This window comes from Gopherus evgoodei, chromosome 17, assembly GCF_007399415.2.
Source record: "Gopherus evgoodei ecotype Sinaloan lineage chromosome 17, rGopEvg1_v1.p, whole genome shotgun sequence".
In the NCBI taxonomy this organism is placed as follows: domain Eukaryota; kingdom Metazoa; phylum Chordata; order Testudines; family Testudinidae; genus Gopherus; species Gopherus evgoodei.
The window spans coordinates 9,772,327-9,800,249 of record NC_044338.1 but is presented as its reverse complement, the minus strand read 5'-3'; the positions used below and the strand labels follow the sequence as shown (position 1 = coordinate 9,800,249).

The window sequence follows — 27,923 nt, the reverse complement described above, 5'->3', positions numbered from 1 at the left end:
AGGTTACAGGCACTTTGAACCGACACCATAGTTAATAATATGTAGGATTTATAGAGCACTTTTCATCTATAGATCTCAAAGCACGATAAACCCTGTATTACAGGTGGGAAACAGCTAGAGATTGTTAAGTGACTGTGATGGGATCCCTATTCCCTAGTGGAATGTTGAGTCATCAATCCCAAGTGTGTAATCTATCTTAAATATGCAGCTAAAAAAATCTTTCCTTATTTATTTATTTTTTTCGTGGCAATATCAGTTCAACAACATTAATCTCGCCACCCAGTTTCTAGGAATTTGTTGCTGTTCTCAGGCAAGTTGAACTCACTTGACCTTCAGCTTTGTACCTCACAGTGCACCTAACGTATGAAATAACTCGAAACAGTCGTACTGCTCCTTGTGTTTTATTACTTTAAAATATTGCTAGTTCTTTGTGGCCATGCTCTCCTGTGTGAGCTGAAGTACTTAAGCTGAAAATAGCACAGGGCCAGATTTTCGGAGGTTATAAATCAGCGTACCTCCTTTGAAGTGAGCAGAGCTATACTGATTTATCCCAGATGAGGATCTGGTCCCCAGTGTTTTGTGTCCCTTGCCTTTAGGTAGACAAGAATGATATTATAGTCTCTTAGGGCCTCATATTGCAAGCTTATTCAGGCAACAAGCTCAGCTGATACTTGTATAAGTAAAGGCTATAGGAATTTAGTTCTCTCAACCCATCAAACGTTGAGATCAGAGTTCACTGAACTGTCACTCATGGGTGCTGTTGATCCTCTTGTTTTCTTTCACATATGCACATTAGCAATGGATTGTATAATAAGCACTGTAAGGCACAGTTATTTTGTTACCATGTTCTTATGCACACATGCTGGGTGCATTGTGAGGCATGCAGCTGAAGGTTGTGAGATTTATCACTAGAGACAAGTGTACATGACACTAAATCACACACTTTGCACCTTGCCATTTTATTTTGGTCAGTCCTGAACACAAGCATAGTCACTTACTTAATTCCACAGCTGAGCTTTTGTGTCATCCAATCCATTTGCTCCCTCAATCCAAGTCTGTTTGATCAGAAAAGATAAAGGGAGGATGGAAGTTGGGAAATGGTTATCATTTACATGTGACCTGGGAATTACTTGTTCAAGTGGTTTGAAGATCTGTTTCTGTGGTTAGACAGACATCAATCATTACAGTGTACATGGAGAATTCTGTTCGTTTAAGAGCCCTTGCTGATATTTTGCCACCTGAACAAGCAGCCGCCTCTGGGTGTTTGATTTCCTGATGGCCTCGGGAGAATCCCTGTCAGTGTTTAGACTTGCTAGGAGAACCTAGGAGCTGGTACATGTGCATTATTTTGGTTAAAACATCTGCCGTCTTTTCAAAGAGCATATGCCCATGATTTGTTTCCTAAATCTGAGGGGTATTCATTTGGATTACAAAAGGCCAGATGAAATGGTACTTCACAAACAGTACATTTTGAGAATCGCTTTAAATATTTCTATATTTGAAGGCAGCTGTTTGTTTCCCTTTAGAAAATAAACTTGTGCTGTCTATGAGGGAAAATAAGGTATTTAAGTCACATATGATACATCGTCTGCAGAAGTTGTAGACAGATCATTCTACTATATATCAGCCATCCATCTAGGTATTTATGTCATGCCTTTTGGTATCGGAGCCCAGCATGCTTCAAACAAAAGTGCTTTCCCAAGGTTTTGAATTATTTGTGGGCTGGGTACTGGCAGTATCAGTCCATTTCTCTTGAAGGCATTAGTCTTACCCTTCCTTGCAGCTCTGCTGAAAGGCCCTCTATTAGGCCCTGATTCAGTAAGTTTAAGCATCTTGCTGAATTGTGTCCTGAAACAGAAGATGTCAAAAGTTGGAGTGTGATTGAGCTCAAAGAGCCATTAAGCAATTCCCTCTCCAGTGTATTAGCTACAGTACATTAACACATTAAAATGATTCAGAAAATGGGATGAAAGCAACCGTCCCTCACCCTAAGGCTTGTTGTAAGGGTGAAAGAGATTATGTTTTACAGTGTAAATCTAGAGGTATTGAACAGTCTTTGGGGTTGGGAGAGGGCTTTCCTGGCTGTCCCTATTTCCCCAGTGCCCCTGTTCTTCATAAAGCAGTAAAAAATGGCTATAATACAGCTAAGATACCTACCTAGCTAAGGAGTTTCAAGAACTGGCAAGTGAGTGCAAGAACAAAGATGATCCATGTATTTCCGGATCTGCAAAAGTTTTATTCACACGTTGGGCAGAGGTTCAGCTCTGTTTTTCTTTCAGATATATTGGGCTTTCCTATTCTATTCCTATGCACATTACAGGAATAGGAAAGCCCAATACATCTGAAAGACAAACAGAGCTGAACTTCTGTCCAACGTGTGAATAAAACTTTTGCAGATCCAAAAATACATGGATCACCTTTGTTCTTGCACTCACTTGAATAATAATTGGAAAGTGAAACTGACCTGTAAAGAGGGTTGAAATTCTTGAAGCAGTTTTTTCATCATAAAGTGGCCTTTTTAAAAACAAAAGAAAAAGAAAAGAAAAAAAAAGAAAAATGCCACAAAAATAGACATTTTTAAAAATTCTCAGTTTTTCTGAAAATGTCCATGACATTTTTAATTGAAACTTTATCCAGAACACTATCAATATTTTTCATTTACTGAAAATCCCCATTTCATTGAACAAAAAATGTTGATAAACATTGACAACATTTTTTATAACAACATCTATAAAAACGTTGGGAAAACTTTTGAAAAAAGTGGAAACCACTTTGCAATTTTGAAATCTTCCATGAAATGTTAAAAATTTTTCAACCAGCTGTACGGACCTATGTATATTTATTGTGTAAGTTGTATAAACAATCAGCATTAATGGTAGAAAGAAATTAGCTTTTAAAAATTCTCTCATATTTAATAATTTAATGTTGTATTGATAACTCAGTATGGAAATTTTAAGAAGTGGGAGTCTTAGCTTGATAATGTCCCTTTAAGAGCTACCTTGGCTAGATAAATGAGCTACCCAGTAGAAGCTTTTCTCTAGTTCATCTTGTGGTTATAATTTATCCTTCAGGCCTGAATTTCTCATATCAAGATAACTAACAGCGATACTTCCTTCTGGAAATTCACATCAATTACTTATACATCATTCATCTCTGCAGCATTGAAGGATCAGTCAGTTGTAAGAATGATGTTTCTGTAAACACCAAGGACTCTGTTTTTGAAAGAAACAGCATCCATGCCAGCATATTAAAAGATGGGAAATGTGGGGATTTATACACACACATACAGAACCAGGTGCTTGCTTCAAACAGCCCTTTTTGGAATGTTAAATGTCTTTGCCCACAGAGCTCATAAACAATTTATGAAGGATCTTATTCTTATAGCTAAGCAGATTTCTCACAACAATACCAAAACCAAAAGGAAACTATATGTCATCCAGAGGAACAAGAGAGCTCTCAGAACTCACAGCAGCTGGGCTCTTAGCTGATGCATAGACCTAAGCGCTTTTATGTCCCCCATCACTGCAATGTCTGAGTGCTTGATGATGGTACCAGATGCCTTAGATATAGATAGAGTCCTGCTGCCTTAAAATCCCATGTGTATCCTGAAGGGGAAGGCCTTGTCTTTTCCCCCATAGGATTAATATTAGTCCATGGAACTCGCCCTGCAGGGAATGTGGAATTTTAAGGCTCTCTAGATGGCTGTAATGTGATCTCAGAATCTGGAGCTAACGAGGAGGGAGCCATCCAAAGAGAAAGTCACAGTCTAACTTAATATTGTTTGGATAGATACAGTTCAGAAGCCAGCAGCTGTAGCTTCGTATTCCATCATATGTGAGAAGCCATTTAGTCTTCTGGAGAAACAAGGGAGAAAAGCAGCATGAAGATGAAGCAATAGCCCGTTACTGTATAAGAGCTTCGCTGTCATGTAACTAACTACTCTTTTGTGTAGCTGTAAGTCAACTAAGCACATCATACAGTTCTATTTATGCACATGCCCTGAGCTGGCTGGGGTAAGAGCTGCTGACGTGTGTTGATGTGGCCCGAGTCGTGGTTACAGCCTGCAGAGGCGATGGGTCAAAATTAAACATTAGATTTAGGCTCCTAAATCTTTTAGCTGCTGCTGAAAATCTCCCCCAAAGTGAAAAGGAACATGACAGGCACTGAACAGTCTAAAATTATGTAAAAAGATTTTTGTTTTGAAAAAGAACCAGGAATCCTATTCAATTCCATTTCAAAGACACTCGAGTCACATGGACTTAATAGCTGTTATGGAACCCAGTGTTCTGGAAAGTTCAACAATCCACAAAATGATCTCCTTCAGGGGTTGATGTTCTGAAAATTGTCATTCTAGCATATTAAGCATATCAGGATTAACTCTCTTGGTCATGTCTTCCCTGATAGTAACCCTACCTCAGAGACAGCAAAGGGTGTTAGTGCAATGGAGCAAGTTCCTGATTAGAAGTACATTACCACCAGCTGGATTGCACTGATATTTTTGAAATTGAAGAGAACTTTTGTACCTGTTGCAGCATGGGACAAGAGCTTAAAAGATTTAAGATGAGGCATGGAAGGGTGGGAGAAGGGATCATCTTGGTTTGTCTGCAATGGTGCATTGGTGGATTTGCATGCATTCTCCACAGTGCTGCAGCCTGGGTGACAGTATGCATCACTTTAAAATATTCCACGGTAAAGGAGGGGAAGCAAGGTCCGGTAACTAAAGCACTGGAGGTAAGGAGATCAGTTTCTATTACTAGCTCTGCTACAGCCCTACTCTGTGACCATGGGCAAGTTACTGAACCTCTCTGCCTTGGTTTCCCCATATGTAAAGTGGGGAATACTTATCTAGTTAACAGTATTTACCTAGTTCATAGGCTTGTTGTGAGCTTATTTCACTAGTGATTAAGAGCTTTCAGACCCTTTTTGATAGAAGAAGAATATATATATATAGAGAGAGAGAGAGAGAGAGGAGCAAGGTAAAATAAAAGCTAAATGAGCCAATCAATGGCCTCTGAGTCAGCAGTGTTCAGCTTGAAAAGACCTCCGGGAAGCCCAACATAGAAACAGCAACCGTCCAGCACACGAAGAGCATCTTCCACAGCACACAGATACACAGTGGGCAGCCCTAGATGCCGCAGCCATGGTCGGTTGTGGCGCAGCGAACCACACCACACGTGAACCTGTTAAGCTGGCTCCAGAGGTGGCTGGGGAGCCTAAAACCAAGTAGCCATTCATCCAACCTGATGAAGATGTAGGAGTTCCTGGTAGTGGAGGAGGCTCTCTCCCATTCTGTCTGCCTGAGTTATAGATATTATCAGCTAGCTGGAAAGTTTGCAGCACTGTCCAGATGGAATTTTTGCTACGCAGTTGATGGAAGGCTGCATCCCATATATCAGTGAACAGTGGCAAGAGAGGCATTTGCTGTATCATGATGATCAGTTTGTTGGCTGAATTCTGATGCTATGTGTTAGGTGGAAGAATGTTGGTTAGGACAGTAACCATACCAGTTTTGTTGGCTTCAACGTGCCAGTGATAATTTTTATGGTATGATTAAGCTGTGTATCTAAAATCTAGTGTGGGGAGAATTGGGGCACAGTATTTGCCAACTGCATAACAGAGAGTGAGCCCCAAACTAATCAGTGTTTGCACACTGGCTCCTCAGGTAGACCCTACCAGTCTGAAGGAGCTATGAAAGTACTATTTATTATTAACACATCTTAAGTTCTAGAAATTTCTGCAAAGTTCCAGAGCACAGTGCACATTAAAGGCTAACGTTCCACAGCTTGGCAGGTAAGTGCTATGAAATATAGTCTCACCCAAGGACTTGCCCATACATGCAATTATCTGAGTGGTACCTGCAAATGTGAGGTTTATGTGGAGAGCAGGTTTTTTAAGTTTTTTGAAGGCTACAGGTTAGGATGAAATAATTTGAAATTTTGTCTGGAAGCCCTTTTAAAACTCCCTTTACTACCTTTGAACCATGTGGCTCAGAAGGAGAGGCTACAAAGCTCTCTAAATGCTACATGCAGGGTAGAAATAAGCTTTTTGCATTAATCAATTATAATAATTATCCTCCTAAACACATGCTTGGTAAGATAGGAGAGCCTTACAGAAATTGATTAGACTAAAATAAGCACCTCATTTGCATTTTTCTGATTTTCCTCCACTCCATTTGTCCCCATTAAGGCGCCTGCTCTACAAAAGGACAAATGTTGAAAAGCACATTTAAGAAAAATGTCATGTTCCACACCCACCTGTTAATGCATTGATCCTTTACCTCAAATGCCCTTATGAAAGCCTCAGACAGGAAAAACTTGTCTGTCTCTCAAGGTGAAAACTGCAGGCTAAAGTTTTCCACTCTTGGCAAAGGAAGATTAACCCTTAGGCTCCCATGCACTTTCCCATAGGGCATTAGTTTTAAGGATGAATGTTTAAGGAGAACTTATCTGCATAACAACTAAATAAGCATAGAATTTATACTTTTAAATACTTAATAAAAATGGCAAATGAACATTAAAGAGCCAGTGCTAATAAAATTAAGTAGCTAAAAATAAATAGTCTCAGACATTTTAGCCTGGGGGAAAAAAATACCATAACACAATGTAATTGTTCAAGACAACCTATAGTTGGCCTGATCTTGAGTGAGTCAGTTAACGTTATGAATGCCCAGCCCTTCACCTGGGCTCCAATCCAGTGCTCACAGAAGAGAATAGACTCCCATTGACTTTAATAGGCATTGGACTGGGTGATTATTTGTATATACCATCAATGTTATTTAAATCTTCAGTCATATACATGCAGATATATAGCTCCCCACATAACAATATTTGTATTATAGATTATAGTAGCACTGTCAATAACAAACCAACCAGGCTATGTCACTGCATATTTGCCATCAAGAGTGGCTAAACATGCTCTCCATTGTATCCATTAGTCAGCTAAAAATTGACTAGATCTAGAACCAGGGTCAGATTAACCAGATCACAAGAAAATAATGGCTTGAACCTTCATACATCCCTCTGACTAAACTTTAATTTGAGCTTCTATAAAGCCATTTCATCTCTCTCCCTCTTCCCCCTCAACTCATCAAAATGTCAGTGTTTTTTCACTTTCGATGTATCCCCAGCTACATCCTTCTTAACCTGCAATTCCTAAGTTGCCCCATCTGGCCCTACCTTACAGCAAGTCTCTTCTCATAACTTTGTCCCATATATTTTCAGACCCTATTGATCTCCCAAACTGGGTGATTATGTGTATATACCATCAATGTTATTTAAAGCCGCACTCATCACTGGATTTAAATCTCTTGTGCTGTGAAGTGCATAAAGGATGTACACAAGGAAGCACAGTGCAGAGAGAAAGCCAAAGTAGATTCCACCCAGGAGGCCAACAGAAATGTTGCCAAGAGCTCCTGGGGTCTGCAGCTGAATGTACAAAGACAGAAGGAGAAGGATAGAGAGACAGGGTAAGTCAGGGCATATTGGATTCTTCAAGAGCTAATGAGGAACCTAGACTAGGTCAGATGATAGAAACGGGTCAGAAGAAACTTTTCAGGTTCTTTGACCTTCTGGCAGTGGTTATTTCTCAAAGAGGTGGGGAGGGAAATCAGTGAAATGAAGCTTCTGCTATTTACTTTGATTGGATTCAATGTAGTACAAGTCAGAATCATTGCAAAATTATTGCTAGTGCAATTTTCCTGCACTTATTTGTGCAGCATCAGAGGCCCCCCCTCCGCCATCCGACTAAAACAAATGACTGTGGATGTGGTTTCTCACAGCTGCTCAATGTCCCATTTTTCCCTAGCAAGCATCCCACTTTCCAGGGGTGACCTCAGTTACTATAAATATATATAGAGTTATATATAGAGAGAGTGAGTTACATAGTTATATTTGTATAATGGAGGGAACTTCAGAAAGGTAGACGATACCTCTTTTCCCTGAACTGGATATTGCTTTTAGCTCATGTTTTTGCAGACACTTCATGAATGGAGCGAGAAAAATGATTTCTAACCATACTTCAATGGACTTTAAAATATATCAAAGAGCGGCTCACAAAGAGAGACAGTAGTTCATTGATACAAAATTTCTAGACATTTTATGGCTAAAAGATATAGACGAAAAGGCATCCATAATGACTAAAATGCACGCTTCTGGTCCTCAGTAAATCCCCGTTCACTCCTGGTTCATCAATGTATCTCCAAGATCTCAGAGAGATGGAATAGAAAAGACAGGGCTAGGGCTAGCCCTGATTAGGACTTTGTCTACACTTTGCCCGTTCCAGACACTGCTGTAGCTGCACTGGTAAACCCCTAGTGCAGATGGGTAAAGCCATTGTTTGGATCAGAGGAGCTTCCTCTTGCATGAAGGGTAAGCAGCACCGGTGTGAATAAAGTGTCTATGCTAGGGGTTTGCATCAGTGTGGCTGTCCTAATGTAATCATGGCAAATCCCTAGTATACACGAGGCCCAGGACTGAGTATAGGTAATGCAAAGTCGACAGACGGGTTGGAAACACCTTATCTCAGTTATATCTGGAGTTATTCTGTTGACTTCAGTGTCAACTTCCCATCCCTACTGTGACTATGAAGCCCATGGGCCAGATTATCAGCGAAGCTATGCTGGTTTATACCAGCTGAGACTATGACCCCAATTTTAAATATTCCTCTTGCTTGTTTAGTGAATACCACCTGATCCATATTCTATTGTGCCATAACCAGATTTCTGTGAGGAATATGGGGCATCACGTCACAAAGAGACCCTGCAATTTCCACTGTGTTGAGCTGAAATCAGGGCATGTCAGATTGTTCATATCTCAGTGAAGAGACAGAGGCCCTGACTATGAAGCCCTTGCCTGCACTAGAAAGGGTTTGTCATTATAGCTACACCGGTGTAGCTATACTGGGAAAACCCTCCTAGTGCAGATGATGTTTTTGCTGGTGCAGTTTATACAGGGCCCCCAAGTGAAATAAGTTATACCAACAAAAGCACTCTCTTGCCTTGCCTACACTAGGGTTTTGCTTGTATTAAAGTGTGGTAAAAAATAAAATCACCCCCACTCCCACCAAACAAAATTACTACGCTGGCCATAGTTTCTAGTGCAGCCAGACCTCCATTAATCCATTCCTGAGCTAAGCCCAGGAATGGAGCAGGGTGCAAAGATGGCTTTAAGCTATGTTTGTGATCCGTGTATCCTGCGGACTTTCAGAGACTGACACAGGCCCTAGTATCAGAGCAGTGATCTTCAGTGTGGTAGGGCACGGGTCGGCCAGCAACTTTAAGGAAAGGTAATAGGGCCTGAATCTGCTCAGTTAAGCCAGTATAAATCCAGAAAAACTCCACAGGTTTCGGTGGCATTACTGTGGATTTACACTGGTGTAAGTGAGAGCAGAATTTGTCTCTGCTGTAGAACGTACTAGAGACAGACATAGAAGAGGGAAAAATACATTTTAAAACAACTGATTCTCTTTCACTGATGCTTAAGACAAACCTCATTTCAGAGGATTATTAGTGAAGGACAACTGTAAAGACAAAATGATACAAGATCTCATTAAAATGAAAATGCTGAAATAAATGGGTAATTTGGCATTGATTCCACTCCCCACCCCCTCACTCCAAAAGCCATTTTGTATTAAAAGTTACATGACTGCAGGATGATGCTCCAACATCTGTTATTGCTGAAAAAAAATGATTTGCTTGGGGTTTTTTTCCCCCTCACATTCTTCTAACATCTGCATGTGTATCTCTCTCCTGTATATTAATCATTCCCAACACTGATTGCTCACGTGCTGGAATAATGCATCAAAGAATATGGAATTCTGTCTTCATTTAGGCAATTTAATATTTCAGTCGGAGATTAAAGTTTCTATATTCCTATCCACCTACGTTGCATGCCAAGTGATTATTGTTTACAAAAATGAACATGGTGGGTGATCTACATCCCTATGCAGAGGGCCCACATCCTCAGAGGTATTTAGGCACCCAACACCCATTGAAAGCAGTGGGATTTAGCTGCCTAAATACTTTCGAGGATCTGGCCTCAGTCTCACATGAGACATAAGGGGTGCATAGGCCTTAAGCTGGTCCTCTTCATACAAGTTAATTGTACCTTATATGATTAGAACAAATCAAATAATTCACATCCTTCTCTGCTCTCAGAACGCTTGCAGACAGACTGCAATTTCCTCAAACATACTTATTGCTGAAAGCATTCCATTGTTGTTGTTGTTCTTGTTGAACTCTATGGATTGATCCAATTGACTGCTTGAAAACAGTCCTCTGTGAGTCTTTGCTAGTCCTACTTTTTCGGTTAGCTGTGATTGGTCAGATAAAAACCCATGGTATTGGTTTGCTGTGATTAAACATTTCTGAAACAAGCACTTGCACATGACAATTTAGAATTCTGTTTCCCCCGAAGATATTTGTAAGCGTGACTTTAAAATTCACTCTCTGCCAACATTTGCGCCAGTAAAACTCACCCGAAAAAATGTTCCCAGGAAGCAAATGCAAAAAGTTCACACTGGGACTGAAAATAAATCATTTAAAAATCCAAGTGAGTAGCCGCGAACATTTATTTTATTATATGTACCACGCTCTAGTTATGATGCATTTTAACATTACCTTCCAAAATCCAAACTGTGGCCTTGATTCAGAAAAGCATTAAGTTCGTCCCTATTCAGAAAATTAAAATGACGCATGTGCTTGTGTCCTGTTGACTCCAGAGAGAAGGAAGCACTTTCCAATGAGAAGTAAAAGCTTTCATAAACAAGGAGGCTTTGCTGACTTGGAGTATGAGTATATATATCTATATTTTCACATTTATTTCAAAATACTGCAAAGGGAAAAGAATTGTGGTTCTATTTGCTCTTGATATACATTTATAATGGCTTTTGACCTTTATAATTGTTCTTTAATCTGTGCTAGAAGTCAGAAAACAAAAAATAAAATACTAAAACTATGGCTTTTATTTCAAGAGTGTGCCGAAAAGTATTGGGTACACAAAAGAAGGTCTATAGTGTAGTAATTCTGCATGCAGAAATAGAGTACCCAGGGTGCACAGCAGATGGTTTCAAAGGAAATCCTCGAGAGCTAGGATTAAAAAGCAATTTCCAGCAAATTTAAAATGGGTCTCCATATTTGGGTCACAGAAATTAACTCTTTCAATGTGAGCGATGGGAGTCTTTTGTTGGATTATCTGTCTGTATGAACTACCAGCATTCCCTATGGAAAAGGAAAATTTAAGAGAACATGAATTTGTGTTGCTTCCATTTGTGTTTTATTATCCTTTATATATACACACAATAGTCGCACTCAGGCTCAGGGTTTTGTTTGGAAATAAGGATTGGACTTGTGTGTGGAAGACAGTTCCACATATTCTGAAACTTGAATACATTTTTGGAGGGATAGTTAGGGATTTAAGAAAAACAATTTGGATGCTAAAGAGGAGGAAACATGGTGCCATGCAGATACTCTTCCTGGCTGCACCAGTTCCAAGTCAGTGGCTTGACGTGACTGCCAACAGTACGTGTCTGAACATACAGCGATATCAGTCTGTTTCAGTAAGAAGTGAGTTGATGAGGAGATGCAGATCAGCTGGGTGATTTGTATTCTGCGGTCAGCAGGAGATACTGGGCCAGTTCCTTAGCTAGCAGCTCCACCAAGATCATTGAGTCTACACTAGTTACACCCGCTGAGAATATGGCCCACAACAGATTTTAAAATAGGCCTAATTAGGAGCCTGAATCACTTTTTCACTAAGATAGTGTAAAGCTCCAGCAGCGTAAAGGAGCTCTAAAATGGATGTAAATTACTCTTACATGCCCTTTAAGGCCCCTTTATGTTGCTGTAGCACTGTAAAGGGGCCTAATCTAAATGAAAATTGGGCCCTAGACAACATTCAGTACTAAACAATTAAATGTAGCAACTGGTATTATTTTATCTTGTCCATAAAGCTAAATCAGGCATATTTTGAACAGAGCTGGAAAGTTCTCTGAGCAAAGGTGCCTGATGCTTTGCTAAGTAAATTATAAAAACAATTGCTGGTTTAAATTTCAGCAGGGGAAAGAGTTAATTGCATTGCACTTGGGCTATTATGTAAGCCACATGTTAACAACAAAGTACAATGTACTCCTGAAAGGGCATCGTAACTGTCCTGATGGGACGAGTAACTGCAGGTGTTTTAATGAAGTTAATTAACAATCCTAAATTTTCTTTTTTCTCCAGAACTAAGATGGATATTGAAGACCCTGAAATGTCTTATCGAAGAGGGAACAAAAGAATTCAGATGATTGACAAAGTTACAGTTATAAGGTATCTTTCAAATGCTCTATGCTGCCGTTCTTGGGCCAGTTCTAGAGTTGTTTAGTAGGGCCACAACTACTTTTACTTTGGTCTCTTATAAGTGCATGTTCTATTGACTTAAATGAGACATTTACCTTTGTGTAGCCTCATATGACCAGATCTAAAGAGCTTCACACAGTACTTCAGATTTCTGTTCCATTCAGGTTGTCACATCACAATGATAAGTGCAGTATATGAGTGCTTGATGATACCATATTGTGTCCTTCACTGGAAGAATCAAAGGAATAATCTTTCTACTTAAAGATCATAGTATGACATGATAAACTAGAAGTGTGTTAGGTTCAATTTAAACTATAGTAGGTCTTGCCAAACACAAATAATGCCCTCGTTTACTTATACCTTTACTGCCTCATTGTACTCAAGGGGGCCAGGTTCTGATCTAAGTTACACCAGTAAAACTCCAGATGAACTCCACTGATGTCAATTCCAGTTTCACATCAATGTCAATGAGATCAGAATTTTGCTGTGGGTTTTCAAGTGTCTATATCTTGCAAGGGAAGGCAAACCATATTCTTCTCCTTGTTCTTTTTAATAAAGTCTGTCTTTTGAAAAAAATCTTAGAAGATTCTATCAAGTGCCCTGAGAGAAGGTTTGATCCAAAGCTCATGGAAGTCAATGGGAATCATTCCATTGGCTTCAGTAGGTTTTAGATTGGGCCTTGAGTGAAGAAGTTAGCACTGGAGTTACAGTGACAGAGTGAGTCTATTTTATTGATTTTTCACCAAACTATGCAGCCAAATGTTGAATCCAGCAAAGAACCTCTAATAAAGGGAAGAACCCTATTAATCAAACTGTCTGGGTTAGTGCCTGCCTCGTAGAGCTGTAAAATATTGGTACTGCACTTGGTTTATTAGGCTGTTGGTGCATCATTTGTTTTCACTTAAAACAGTGATTCTCAAGCTAAATCGTTGCAGTTGCATGCAGCTCTCCTACAGCCTATGTCCAACTATAAGGGTGAGAGTGATCTCAGGCAGTGCAAGTACAGCGCTGATCTATAAGCACTTCCTCTGCTTCTCCCATGCAGGGGTACTAAGCCCCCTCCGCCAAGAGAGCACCACTTCCCCAGCACTCCCTCCCTCCACAACTGTGTTGGGAAATGAATGACTGAGAATCTCACCTGCTGCTTTCTATAGAGCAGTGTAGGGAACTACTAGGTTGTCATGTCCCAAAGTGGACTCATACTTTCCCCAGCACATGAAATGGCTAAGTTCTACTGTCAGATACACAGGTGTGGCTCCCACTGAAATCAGTACTAGCACTGCAGTCTTCTGAAAGCTACAGTTTTGCCAGAGCTTTTTGTAATGTTTGAGATGTGTTCTGAAAAGCGTAGCATCAGGAAAGTTTGAAAGGCTCAATTCCATTGAGTGTTTTAGGATTACTCCCTATTTAGAGCTTAAGGTAGTGTGGTGTATTAAAATGCATTGTTCTGGGTGGATTACTGAAAGCACTAACCTATTCATCTCAAGGCCATGAATTCACATGTAATGTGACTAGTTAAGAATGGGTGAATGATCATATGCTGATGAATTTGTGTTTTCCTCCGACATAGGCTTATATGGACTGCTTTATTGACAGCACTTTGAGCACTGAGATGAGGAAGAGGCGATAATGAACAATTGATTCTTCTCTGCGGGTCTTTGTTGCTTACTGTTGGACTTGGACAAACCTAATCTGTGAGGATAATTAAAATTCCCTCACTCTGATTGCTGGAAGTGGAGTCTTGTCTACACTTAAAATTTAAATCTACCTAGCTATATTGCTCCAAGCTGTGGAAAATTTTCACTCCCTATGCAATGTAGTCAGATTGACTTAACCCCCTTTGTAGTCGAGGCTAGGTCGATGGCAGAATTCTTCTGGAGAAGAAGAGGAGGATTAACTATATTGATGGAAAAACCCCTTTAGCTGATGTAGGAAGTGTCTACGCTATGCTATGGTGCTGTCGTGTAGACCTATCCTTAGTTTCATGAAACTTATTAGGAGCTTATTTGCCCTATACAGGGAGAAAAGTGAAACTGCCAAAGCACAAGCAAGTGGCAAAAATGATAAAGCGAGCGCCAATTTGTTATCTAACTGCACATGTTGTGAGTGATTCCTTAACGGCATTTTGTAGCCAGAGAAAAAACCCAACCCTGTTGACAAATTGAATAGCACAGTTCTAATTGTGAATTGTCAGTAAGGATAGCAAATGTAACAATATTTTGAAGGATACTTTCATCAGGATTACAGATGGATTATTTATCTCAGCATGATAGATGGGTTCTGCTGTTGTATTGCATTTATTTCAGAACAGCTACTAGCATTCCACTGTCAGTTACAGTTAGACAAAAGTGTCACCTGACATAAGAATATCATTAATAAATATTTAGCCTTGTTCTGGCTCAGAAATGCCTCTTGCAGGATTTCAGGTAACAAGGACATGAACATGCAATTATAGGATTTGCAATTTTGCTAGAGTCTTAAACAGCCAGAATGTTTTGAGGTCCACTTCACCCTGATGAGCTGAAGTGCCTACAGATAAAGAACACATCCTGCCCACCTAAAGGAAGGTATTTTTACCATCAGTGTCGTACACATCCACAGGTGCAATTTGTTCTACTGATGATTGATCAAATCTCAGGAATACTAAGCATGGGCAATATTCTGGGCCTGTGCAAAAAGAACAAACTAAACATTTGCTTTAAGTCTGATCTCTGGAGATATGTACACACTCAAACAAGTGTGTACTTCCAAATATTATAGGAGGTTATTTGTATTGGCAGTCATAATGGGTATACCCCATAGCTGGGGTTATCATCATTACCTTGCACATCTTTGTCATCAGGCAGGTACTAAATTTGCTCTTATTATGTTGTCTTAGGGCCTGATCCAAAGCTCACTGAACTCAATGGAAAGACTCCCATTGACTTGAGTGGGCTTGAGGATCTGGTTCCTACTCATCTTTCTGCACAAATCAGCGGTGAATGCTTTAGGGTGTCTCAGAATAGTGGAGGAGGTATTTGTGATGAATTTACAGGTTTTTCTAGGGCACATGTATCCTCACAACACCTCTAAGTTGCAAAGGAAGTCTGTGGCAGAGCTGAGAATGAAACTCACATCTGACATGTCAAGTGCCTTAACCATAAGACCTTCCTTCTTCTTGAGAAGCCCTGGCACTCCTAATTTTGACAGGTGATTGAAATCCCCCATTAATGTTAATCACACAGCAAGCTAAAGGCTTGATTCTGCAAACACCACCAAGTATAGTGCTTACTATTGTGAAACCAAAGGGATTGCTCTAAGCAATCAGTGCTATGCTAGCTAGTAATTGCTTCCAAAATTGGGTTGTGAATTGACTTTTACAAAACTGGAATGTTGTTTCGCTCAAATTGTGCGCTCATCATTTAAATGATGGGCCAAATTCTACACTGATTTACTCACACTGACCGCGGTGAGGCTGCAATGTCATTCCGCACAAAATTTGCCTAAATGAGCTTAGCTGCATTGATGGAGAGACCACAAGAGACGTTTTCTATCAACTCCATTAATAATACTGCTGCTAATGACATGTCCTATATTCCTACAGACTTTGCTATCAATGGTTAATATTCTTGTAATCAACCATGGTGAAAAACACTCAAAATTCAGAGTGCCCCCAAAAGCCATAGAAACCATGTGCTGGCTTCCCTCATAAAGAAGTTATGGAAAGTTGTGCAGCTGACATGTGCACCTGGCTGACATATTCAGCAGGATATTTGGCTTGGATGCTGAACCACTTTTGCCAAAAGTACCTCTCTCATTGTGCTGGTTAGGGATAGAGACTTCGTTATAGTTTTTTTCACTAGGGGAGGAAAGAAGGAATAACTGCTTCACCTGTGCCAGACCCTTGCCAGAATGGAAGCTATTTGGGGACTTTGATCATTAATCAAGCTCTGATGGTTTAGCAAAACTTTGATAACTAACAAAGGGTTCATGAAGACTTATTTCTTTAACGCTGGTGGCAGATATGGATTGCCATTTTGATTGGCTTGAATGGTAATCTGGCCCATAAAGCTGAAGCGTGATCTGCAAACTGCTTCTCTGGCATGCCCACACTAATGCCATCTGTGTTAGGATAGAACTGAGCCTGCTCAGAAGGTGGTCTGCCAATTTTAAACAGGGCATGGGTGCCAACCACAGATGGATTTGAAAGGATATCCTCAAGAAGACAGGAATTGATACTTCTGCAGAAAGAAGACTCTCTGGTTGGCAAGAAGCTTCACTTTAAGGCACTTTCTGACCCACTTTCTGTTGGGTCTTGTGGGAACTGGAACATGAATGAATGCTCTCCTCCTCTCTCTCCTTTTACCAGCCTGCCATCCCATCATGGGAATGCTGTACATGGACTGAGTAATCTAAAGGCATTTTTTAAACCAGCAGCAATCACAGACCTTCATAAATGTTCTCTCTCTTTTCCAAAAGGTGAACATCTCTGAAGTGAAAGCTGCACCCCTCAGAAGTATCACAGTATTGTATCTGTCTCGGACGTGAGCTCTGTCACTCCAGGACTTCACTGATTTTGAAAAAGGCCCAGGAAGAAAATTCTACATGCTACAAAAATTCTTGCCTTTTTTCAACCTGTGTAATCAAAATTGCCATCTTGGTTGTTGCCTGAGCATCTGGACTACTCCACTGTGCAGAAGAGACAGAAGATACACACATTATCCCAGTTCCTCCGGAGTATAAACTGTGGACCTTTCTTCATTGTGTCCAGAGACTCATCACCATAAATATACATCATACATTTCCTCACACTGCACGGTTTAGACCGCCACCATAATGGAATACAGCGGAACCCACCTGTCAGACCTGATCCTGCCAGGCTTGCCATATTGGTTCAAAAGCTCCGGCTTTACTGTACAGCAGGACAGGGCATCAAACATTACGACAGCAAAACGTTCTGTAAGTTTGACACTCGATGAGCCTGTCTTCTCATGCTGAACTAAAAAGTGTCTTGACACAATATGTGACTCAAAGAAGTAAGTAAAAGCGATTTTGACTGGCTAACTATACACTCTGTGAAACACTATTTCCATATATATTGGTTTAAATGTACCTTGTAATTAGTTTGGTTGAGTGACCACATTCTTACATTAAGGATATGTAAAAGGGAAGCATTGATCAATTTCCACTTCATAATCTTAAACACCTCAATCGAGTCCCCTCTAAGCTGCCTCCTTTCCAGCCTAAAGGAGGCCAGCTTTTGCATACTCTCATCTACGCTCTTTAATTACTGCTCTTGAGAGAGTTTCTGCCAATGCATGGTGCTATTTTGTCGTGTCACATTGAATTGCATCAGCTTTATTTTTAGGAATGAAAAGAGAGGGAGGCAGAAACAGGATGTGGGCTACAAATGGAACCAAAGGGCTTTCTTAAGGACAGTCTGAAAATAGACAAGAAAAGTAGCAATGCTGTTTCAGGCAATAATCCATGAAAGGGAAAAGTCAAGTCAGTGAAGACAAAAATGGAAAGCAGGGCTGGGGGTGGGAGGGAGAAGGGAAATGAGGTGTTGGAGTGGGCAGGTGTCAGGGGAAAAGTTGATCAGCTTGATTCTCATTTACACTGCCAGAATGATATAAAGTGAGAATCAGGTGTAATGAATCCAGGTACTGAAGGGAGCTTGATCTGCACGTCCTCAAATTTTACATTGTAGGAACAGACCCAATGGCAGAGTTCACCGTCATATGGCAGAGTTCATATGGCAGAGTTCACCGTAATGGATTAATACTGGCCTATTAACTGACATGTCCTCTGTGATGAATTGTGTCCTGGCCATGATGGTCAATAGGATCTTTTCCCTCTCTAAGCTATAATCTTAAGGCTAAATTTGGCATTGGTGCAAGCAGGCCCAGCTTCATTGACTTCAGTGGACTTCTGCCTGCTAATGCCATCTCCTAAGGTTGGAATGATTTGCTCTTGCATCGTATGGCTCTGGGTACCAGCCCCACCTGCAGGGTTCCCATTGCCTTCGAAGGCAGTTCCTTGTGCAGGAAGCACATGATGGCTCTTTCTTGTTTACCTTATGCTGTTTGTACCATTTCAGACACAACACGGGAGTCTATTGTACTTTGAAAAACTAAAGAAAATTAAAGTTTAAGAAAAGTAGAAGGGAGAAGAAAAATATTTACTAAAATAAAGAGAAAGAATGGGAACAAATAAAACGGGATGGTACTTTACAGCTGGGTCATGATTCTTTGCAACTTTCCACTGTGGTTTTCAATTGACCTTCGGCTAGGCCCCTTCTGTAAGCTTTCCTCCCTTTCCCACTCCTTCTCTTTATTTTAGCAGATTTTTTTTCCTTCTCCCTTCTGTTTGTGCCCTCAAAGTGCTTCAGAAATATTAAACCTTGCAAAACTCCTGTGAAGCAGTTGGGTGATGTACCAGGTGGCTGGGTCTAGTCTCTCATCTCAGTAACACCACTGTAAATTTGGAGTTAGCTCCATTGCAGTTACAAAATGACTAGCACCACCACCCAGACCTCCGCTACTGTAAATCACTCTAACACCAGAGATGCTCATGGAGCTATTCTGATTTACACCAGCTGAGAGTCTGGCCCAATGACTTTAATAAAGCCTTTACACTGGTGTAACTGAGTTAAATGAGAGACTGAGGCAGAAAGCTGAAGTGCTCCAAACTCAAGTATCAGAACCAGAATTGGAATCCAAGAGTTCCTGGGTCCCTGTCCTATGCACAATGCATTAGACCAGGAGAGGTCCCATTGTTAAAGATTCAGGGTCAGACCATGCCACCTTTACGCAGATGAGAAACAACTTACTCTATAAGTAGTTCCATTGAGAACAAATTTGATGCCAATGCGTTTACTCATGGAATAAGTTGCTTCTTAAAAGAATATAGCTGGTAGAATTCGGCCCTAAAAATGGGTCCAGATTCTTATGCAGGTTGAGCATAAGTTCATTTGGGTTATTCCTAATATATAATATAGTTCCATTGACTGTTGCCTTTGTTAACAAGGCAATAGGGCTAAGACTCCTATGGACTTCGATGGGTTTTGGATCAGGCTCTTTGTAACTATTATTCATATGCCCATTCTCTGCTTTAGCTTATATCACTTCAGCAATTTTGTTTTCCCTTGGGACAGGCAATTCTGTAAGAACTACAATTAGACTTTGTCTAAATGTTTGATTTTTTTTTTCAGGTGAGAGTAGTCAGAAATACTTTTGCCAACCACCTATATCTCAAGTCAGTGTTTGGCAAAAGGCTTTAAAGCAGCCAGATAATAAAAACATTTTAATTTCACTGTGCGGCAGTAATGTAAAAGTGACTTTGGTAGAGAGACTGTAGTGGGGAGAGTTCTCGTTTAAATAGGCTTTAAAGAAATGGCACAATGACATTGTCACAGTGACAAAGTCAATATTATGCTTTTTGTTTGCATATCTAGTGAAATAAGGCATCTTGTAGTAAACACATTAGACTGTCTGCTGGGAGACTCAGCTGATGTGCTCTGATCTTTTTAAAATCATGCTAGATCAGGATCAGGATCCCTGGCACCACAATTATTTACTTATTTATTTAAAACAAAAACAAAAAACCACACCCTGCAGAGAAAATAGAGATTTAGTGGAGACAGAAATAGAAAGCCGCATTGCAATCTAGTTGACACTGGTATAATTTGGAATAACTCAATTGAAATGAATAGAATTGTTTGAGATTTACACCCATGCAAACAAAAATCAGAATCTGGCCCATCAACCTTATTTTTTTCCCCATGTCCTTTTGATCTGTGTTTGTACAGCTCCTAGCACAATGAGATCCTGGTCTACAACTAGGTCTCCTACGGGTCACCCCAATACAAATATTAGACTATAATTGAGAACTGTAGTAAAAGGTTTAGAGGCAGCAATGGTAGAAGAGAGTGAAAGGAAGCCTGATAAAGTGATAAGGAAGGTTGGAAGCAGGCTGAGCATCTTGCATTCTGACTGCCCTTATTACTACCTGTTCTGTAGATAAAGACTTCGTATTGTAGGTTGTTAATTGGGTGAGAGAAGATCAGAATAGAAATAGAAGGAAGGCAGGAAAGCTTTGAAGGCAATGTTCTCACCCTGCCTTGAACAGTCTACAGTGAACGTAGGCCAAATGTGTCCCCTTCTGGAGATCTGGGCTTCTTGATAAATGGATGAGTGTGACTCACTGGTCTGTGCACCCCTTTGTGGCTGGATGCACTGCAGCAGCAGGCTCTTTGCCCCTCCCCGAGAGCCTCTCCAGCCCTGTGGGGATTGCTTCTTCTGACAACTCAGCCTTCTGACCAGGTTACAAAGTCCCTCCCTTTCCAGAGCAAACCAATAGTGCCACAAACAATAGTCCATTGACCTCATGTTAGGCCTTCAGTCCAACTCCAGACAGCATGGAATCAGGGGTTTCAATAGTCCATACCGCACGAGTCTTGAGGTTTCCACCCCACCGTCCTCAGGAGGCTGCTAGGGGAACTCAGCTCCTCCCTCTCCTCTGGGTTCCAGTTTAGGGACCTTTTAATGAGCAGTCAAGGCCTAGCTACCCCAACCCCTTGCTGCCTCCCTGGATGGCTTCCTAACACAACCTCTCTTAGGCCTCTTCCCAGGCTCACTATGCATCAGCATGGCACTCTCTAAACCATTTCTCCAGGCTCACCACAGAGCTTCTTCACACTTTTGCCGTCCAGCTGGTTCTGTTGAAGGTGCGTTTTCTCCCCTCCCCTAACCCTGCAGGCATCTTCCTCTCTGCCAGCACAGAACCCTGGGCACACTTCCTTCTCCTAGCATTCCTTCACCGCTGCGTGGTGCTCCTATCTGCAGGCTACCTTCCTTTAGGCAGGTTCTGTCTGTCAGCGGGACAACTCAGCGGCCTGGCTCCAGCCAGGCTCCTCTCCCTGAGTGAACCAGAGATCTGCTGCCCTTTCCTAACCAACTCCCAACTGAGCAAGGTTCGTCCCTTTGTTAACTCCTCCTTCTATTGCAAGGGTAGTGGGGCAGGGGTGTTTGAGCCCACAAGCTGTCATTAACCCCTTCTGGCCCAATGTGAGGTTGGTACACCCATGAAATAACGCAAATACGGGATTATTGACCATGGGACACAATCTCTCATTACTGCAGCAATGATCAAAATCCAACTCCGGAACAATACCAAAAGCCAGTACTTTCTTCATGCTCTTTGCTCGCCTAGGGAAAATAAGTTGGTCGGTCCCTAGCGGGCAAGTGTCCGCATCACAAAAGCCATTCCCATAAACTGGCAAGTCTCAATAGAGCAGCCAAGAACCGAATAGGCAGTGGAGACTTAACTCACCTCCAGAGTTCAGTCCCTGTGGGTCTCGGTTGAGTCACATGAGAGGGACAGCCTGGGAGAAGTTTCCAGCCAGTGCCTATGAACAGATGAGAGACCTCAGTCAATCTATCACACTCTCTTTTGGTTTTTGAGTAATTCCCCCTCCAGTGCCCCCCATCATTTTAAAAATTAGTCTCAAGGAGAGTTCACTTGGTTGTTCAGAAAATATATTAGCACTTTCCCTACGGAAAACAGACTTTTATTTTGCCCCTCTCAGAAATTGGCAGAAAATGATCTTTTGAAATCAAATGCATAAATTATACATGTCCTAGAACTTGCTTTGGAATGACGAGTCTGATAGGAGGCTGATGGAAATTAACATGAGCTCTGAAAGATCAATTCTGTTTTAGAATCAGCAAAACTCTTGATGCAGATATGATCTGTAGGCGTACAGCAGCACCTACTTATCAAATTAGAAAAATACCATTCATTTCATATAGCCGAGTGCTTGGAGTCTTGCTTCTGAAATAACTGATGATGTTTTAGGTAATATTTTTATTCTTGTCACCGAGGATAATAAAAATGCAATAGATGTTTGAAAGTGCATATATTTATTGGGTTATGACAGATGTAAATCAAACACTGCTTTTCAAACTCCAGCTAGGCAGAATAAGCCCAGCCATTCACAGTTAAAAATTAACAACCCCTCAGAGCTGTAAAATATTCAATATATTGATGCCATTATCTAAACTTTGCCTTAATTTGTAAACTTTTCTTATACAAAAGCAAAACAACCACCCTGGTGCTAAATCCATCCATCCAATGCAGACAGATAGTAACAAGACAACGGCTTTACACACGGAATTGTGGTATTGGGGTGCGTGTGTATGACCGTGTGCATGGTGAAGGGACTCACAAATGAGATGAGGAACGTACTATTGGCAGTTAAGTTTTTTAACTCAGGTAGTAAAGACCCATGTCTTTGGGCTTGGTCCACATTGCCAGATCCTATCTTTTGTGAATTTGTCTAGTAATTGTGCCTGCCGTCTGTGGCACTTGGATGCATTACAAATGGAGCAACGCTGGCAATATCTTTAAGTGCAGACCTTTGTGTAGTGGGATGAGAAGAGGATAACATCAGTTTTCCTGCGTTGGTCAGAATTTTTCATCTATTTTTTTAGTCCATTTCCCATTTGTTTTAACAAACACATGCAATTTGATTTCTGTCCCCTGATTTTTCTGATTCATGGCAGAGAATTAAAAAAACACCAACTCCCCAACCCCCAACAAACAACTTATGAATCTCCAGTGCATTGCATATTTTAACAGCAAAAAATTAAAGCCCTGGGTACTTTTCCAAAACAAATCACAGAAAATTTCTGTTTGGTGCAGTGCATGATTTCTTTTATTAATTTTTTTTGTTGGACTGAATCTGTCTAAAAAGTACAAATCAAATGAAGAGATTCCATAAACATTCTCCAGGTTGCCTGTCTAGTCACAGAAAACCATTGTAACAAAAGCATGTTCTTAATTAACGTCTTTGTCTCATGAAAAAGCATTGTGGTGCTCTTGAAAATGTATTATTAAATCTATGTTGCTCAGATAAGAAGACGGGGAAAGACACTTGTACTGAGAGCTGTGTCGAATTCATCAAGGTTTCTTTTAATTCTAGTTCACTTGCTCCATTTTGCAGCTATTTGTCTGGGTACTCGGGTAATTTGGAGGATTGAGTGAAGCCAGATGACTGTAATAAACTCGTTTTATGTATTTATGACTCATTTTGGCAAAAAGAGACACTATTTATGGAGTATTTCGTATTGTTAAGACTTCTGTTTCTCCTGTCTCTCAAACTTTCTCTGGGCGACTGTCTTTGCTCCATCACCAATAATTACATCAAATTAATTCAGCATAATTTAGTTAATTATTAGCACTGGAGGTTAGCAACATGACTTCCATTGAACTGAAGCTTTTATCCCCTTTTCCCTTAGGTTTTACAAAATGTAAACAAATCTGAATCACGGATAAAAATGAGGGCTGCTCCCTTTCCATCAAGAGCTTTTGCCAGGCTGAAGAACTGTCCTGCCACATTCATTCACTCAGACAGGTGCTGATAAACGTGCTGTCTGCTGCAGGCGGGAGAAAAAAAATCCCCGGGCTTTGTATGTCAACACCCAGGCAGTTCGGGAGACAGGATGAAAATATATTTAACACACCACAAGAATGGATCAATCAAAAATAGGACAAAGAGAAGTACTAATAAAAACAACCCAACATTAAGACATCTACTGAATATTGGATCTGGCTTGGCAAACATATGGCCTGAGCACTTAGAGTACAAATTCCAGAGAAGGAAAGGACAGTTCTTGGATTTAGGGCTGTGGCTCTGCATTGCCATGGAGGAGGCAATAAATAGCGCAATTCAGCGGATAGGGCAGAGGTCGGGAATCAGTGGTGATTCCCAGGTGCTGTTCCTGGCTCTGCCCTTGACCAGTCATGTGACCATAGGCACATCACTTCATCTCTCTGTGCCTCAGTTCCCTCTTCAGTCTGGCTTGTCTTTTTCGATTGCCTGCTGTTTGGGGCTGATGCTGTCTTTTGCTGTGAGTATGTGCAGTGTCTAGTACAGTGAGGTCCTGATACCATCTGGGATCTCAAGGTATTACTGTAACATTGATAACCATGATAGGACTTAAAATCTACGTAATGCTTTCGATCCTCAATGCACTGTAAAGGCTTGAGAGTGCCTATCCTTGGGAGGTATGTGGCAGAGGAGAGAAAGGAGCCATTCTTTCTATCCTTCCCGCTAGCACCAAATTTGTGTGTGTGTATTTTTCATTGAACAAAGTCCCAGTCCTAACCAAGACTGGGCTCACAATTTGGCCCCTAACCCTCCCCCTAGCATGAACCATGTAACAGGGCACTGGTCAAGGGTCAGGTCTGAGCCCACTTCAGCGATCCAGGCTGGGCTTAAGCACCTTGTGCTACACAACAGCAGTTTATGAGTTCCTTGTCCAGAGGCTATTGACTTGGAAGTGGAGAAAGACTAAAGGAGGAGAGACTGCAAAGGAGAGCCTCAGGCCTCCAGCAGGATAGCAAAGGCCCCCTAGAAAAAAGTAATCAGAGTTGGACCCCAAACCTGTACCTTGGCCTGCTCCAAATGCAAATAGACAGGATGTAAAACCCATCTGTAAGGGTGTGGGACTCACCCCTTCGGCGCCTCCTGCTGATTGTCTCTGGGAATTAGCTCTCCAGTTGTTGGAGCGCCTTCTGCAGGCCGGTGATCCACCTTACCTCACTCTGGCCCCCATGTCCCTCCCAGGACCCTGTACCCTGTTAACTGGGGTGCTGCCCCCTGGCAGTAACCCCACAGTTCTGGGTTTCCCCCTCTCAGGGGAACCCCCACCCACTCTCCCCACTGCGCCTCAGTCTTGGCTACTTCCCAGTCTCCATCTAGCCCCCATTCACTAGGGCAGACTGCAGTATAAGCCACTTATCACAGGCAAAGGGGTTTGGACCTGCTGCCTTTGCCTGCCCCTGGGCTGCCCTCTGCAACCCCCGAGGAACTGTTGGCCTTATGCGAGCTCCCCAGTTCCTCTGCCTTTCCCCAGCCCTGCTCCACTCAGGTACCCTGTCTCTAGCTCCCTGCAGCCAGGCCCATCTCCCTCTGTAAACAGAGAGAGACTGTCTGGGCCTCCAGCTCACAGCCTTATATAGGGGCCAGCTGGGCCTGACTGGGGCATGGGCCCAGCTGAGCCTACTTTCCCCCAACCAGCACAGGTTTCTTGCCCCAGCCACAGCCCTCTCCTGGGTTGTTTTAAGCCCACCCACTACACCATCTTTCTGTAATGGATAAAAACAGACTTCTGGCTCCACACTCCCTGAACTTGAAGGTCAAAATCCAGATCTGAGACCAACTTTCTCCAAAGTTCAGGGTGTTTGGTTTTGGCCATTCTAGCAACAGCTCTGAATTTGGGAACTCGGATCCAGGGTTTTGGTTTGGGCTCAATGGGAATTTTAATCGTCCTCTGAATCTATCCTTCAGAGATGATAGCTGAGATTTTGGGTCTCAGATTTTAGCACACAGTATACCAGCTCAGTCCTAAAATCAACAGCCACACTCTGCTGGACTTCACTGGGCCTTGTGCGTGTGAGGGGACTATGCCCCAAGCAGCAGCAAGACCATCCGTGCCATCTAGAGTACTCCATGCTCCTTACCCACAAAGGTGTTATATGGCGGCATTCTCACTGGTTCAATTGAAACATTATTAGACTTCTACTGAAAACATGAGGTGAGCTGTGATCAAGGACAGGATCCACTTAAAGATGCTCCTTTGAGAGTAAGGATTATTCAGGAAACAACAAAAAACATTGACAGGAAAATGCATCATTGTGGAGTTAATCTAATCTTACGACAGCCTGCAACCTTACAGAATCCTGAAAGAAGAGCAGGATCTAAAGCTCCACGTAGGTGGATTTCTCCTGTAATGTTCAGACCCAAGCAGCAAAATTATCTTGGGCAACTTCAGTAAAAGCAAACAAATATGTGAATGATGGATTTGAAGTACTGGAAAACTGTCCATTGAAGGGAGGCAGCATGATCCAGCAGATAGGGCACCAGACTGGGCCTCAGGAGACCTGTGGTTTACTCCCGGCTGCTACTGACACGTTGTCTGCCCCTGGGCAAGTCACTTAATCACTTTGTGCCTTCATTTCCCTTTCTGGAAAGTAGGGCAAATGATGCTTACCTTTCTTTGAGAAGTGCTTTGAGATCTATGGCTGGGAAGTGCGAAGGATTATTTAACAACAGAACACTTTTGAATTCTGAGACTACTTATAGAAGAAGACGAGACAATGTCAACCCACCTTGCTTTCTGAAAAATCGTTACACAATCCAGAGACAATTTCTGCTCTCAGTTACACCCGTGTAAAACTGGAGTGACTCCACTGCCAGCATTCTGGCCCTTTAAGTACAAATGATGCAGGGCTGGAAGAGAATGAAATAACCGTTGTTTTGGAAAGCTGTAATGCATTGTTACCAATAATACACATACTGTATCACTGCATAATGCAGTGCTATTTACTCATCATGGGCTGGTTATCATAATCTGATGTAAGCAGAAGAACAGTGTGGATCAATTGTAAGCACTGAGACAAATTTCAGATCTTAAATAATGTGGTTTTTTTTAAAAACGGTTAATGGCCCATCCTCTGATTTTTTTTTTTAATTAATACCTCAAGCTGCCGTGCTCTATTCCATGTTAATTTAAAGCTAGGTGCAGAACTAAAAGAGAACCAATGTCACAAACAGACGTTCACAGCGTCTGATTTGTATTCAAATCTGAAAGATGCATCCCCAATTCCACCCTCCCCATACAGTCGCCTGATGTACAAGTGCTTTTGTGAAGCCTGCGATGTTAGCACATAGGAGGGGATGCCAGACCAAGGCCCCAATCCCACCTGGAAAAGGGCCCAATCTTGAAAGGAGCGAAATGCCTCCTGCAAGCTTCTTTGTGCCCTTAATTCCCACGACAGTCACTGGGAGTTGAGGATTTTCAGCACCAGTTAGGGGCCTGCTTCCGCTCCCACTGGACCAGATCTTAGTTAGCCGGTGTAAATGGGAACAGGTCCATAGGAGTCAGTGGAACTATGCCCATTTACGTTAGCTGAGGATCCAGCTGGTATCAGTGGGATTTTTGCCATTGATTTCAACTGGATTGGGCTCAAGATGGACTGTTTCATTCAGATTTTGCACAACTGTCTTCTAACAACTCCTCCTTTCATGTTGATTCCTGTATCTAACCCAAACCGAGCAGGAAGGATTCCGCTAATGCAGGCAACAACTTGTATTTAATCATCTGTTTAAAGCATTTCAAGCAGCATTTAGGCCTGGACTTTAAGTACACTGCATTAACTGCCATCTGCTACCAGTACATCAGATCTGGCTTCCATTACTTCTGTCGTCATACTGGGTCAAATCTTGAAGCCATTTACTCCATTTTTATCTTGTTCTTTCTAGAGCCAGGCTCCCTTTAATTAAATTCATTATGGAAGTCCATGAAGGTTTTCCTTACATGCTTATAGCATACCCAAGAAAATTAAAAATGATGGTGATCTATAGCATCTATAGGGGAAAGTATCAGAGGGTAGCCGTGTTAGTCTGGATCTGTAAAAGCAGCAAAGAATCCTGTGGCACCTTATAGACTAACAGACGTTTTGGATCATGAGCTTTCGTGGGTGAATACCCACTTCCTCAGATGCATGCATCTGAGGAAGTGGGTATTCACCCACGAAAGCTCAT

General features: G+C 41.6%; 2 long non-coding RNA genes across 7 annotated transcripts in view; one reads left to right on the top strand and one right to left on the bottom strand.

Annotated features, from left to right (window-relative positions):
- The window catches only part of LOC115636422, a 45,384-nt gene that overhangs the window by 11,297 nt on the left and 6,164 nt on the right, over window positions 1-27,923 (top strand). For 2 of the 5 annotated variants that reach the window (XR_003996923.1, XR_003996921.1), the window contains exons 2-3: window positions 12,218-12,304; window positions 16,793-17,349. This is a non-coding gene — a long non-coding RNA (uncharacterized LOC115636422). Of the gene's footprint in view, window positions 1-12,217; window positions 12,305-13,904; window positions 14,783-16,792; window positions 17,350-23,613; window positions 24,922-27,923 lie in introns of those variants that run through there. The other 3 variants (XR_003996922.1, XR_003996920.1, XR_003996924.1) reach the window with 3 other exon arrangements.
- On the bottom strand, window positions 57-27,822 carry LOC115636423. 2 transcript variants are annotated; one of them, XR_003996926.1, is made up of 4 exons: window positions 26,489-27,822; window positions 21,647-21,722; window positions 1,772-1,848; window positions 57-1,055 (listed from the first exon to the last, which is right to left on the bottom strand). It is a non-coding gene; the product is annotated as an uncharacterized LOC115636423 (long non-coding RNA). The 2 variants fall into 2 exon arrangements; XR_003996925.1 differs by having other exon boundaries at window positions 57-1,848.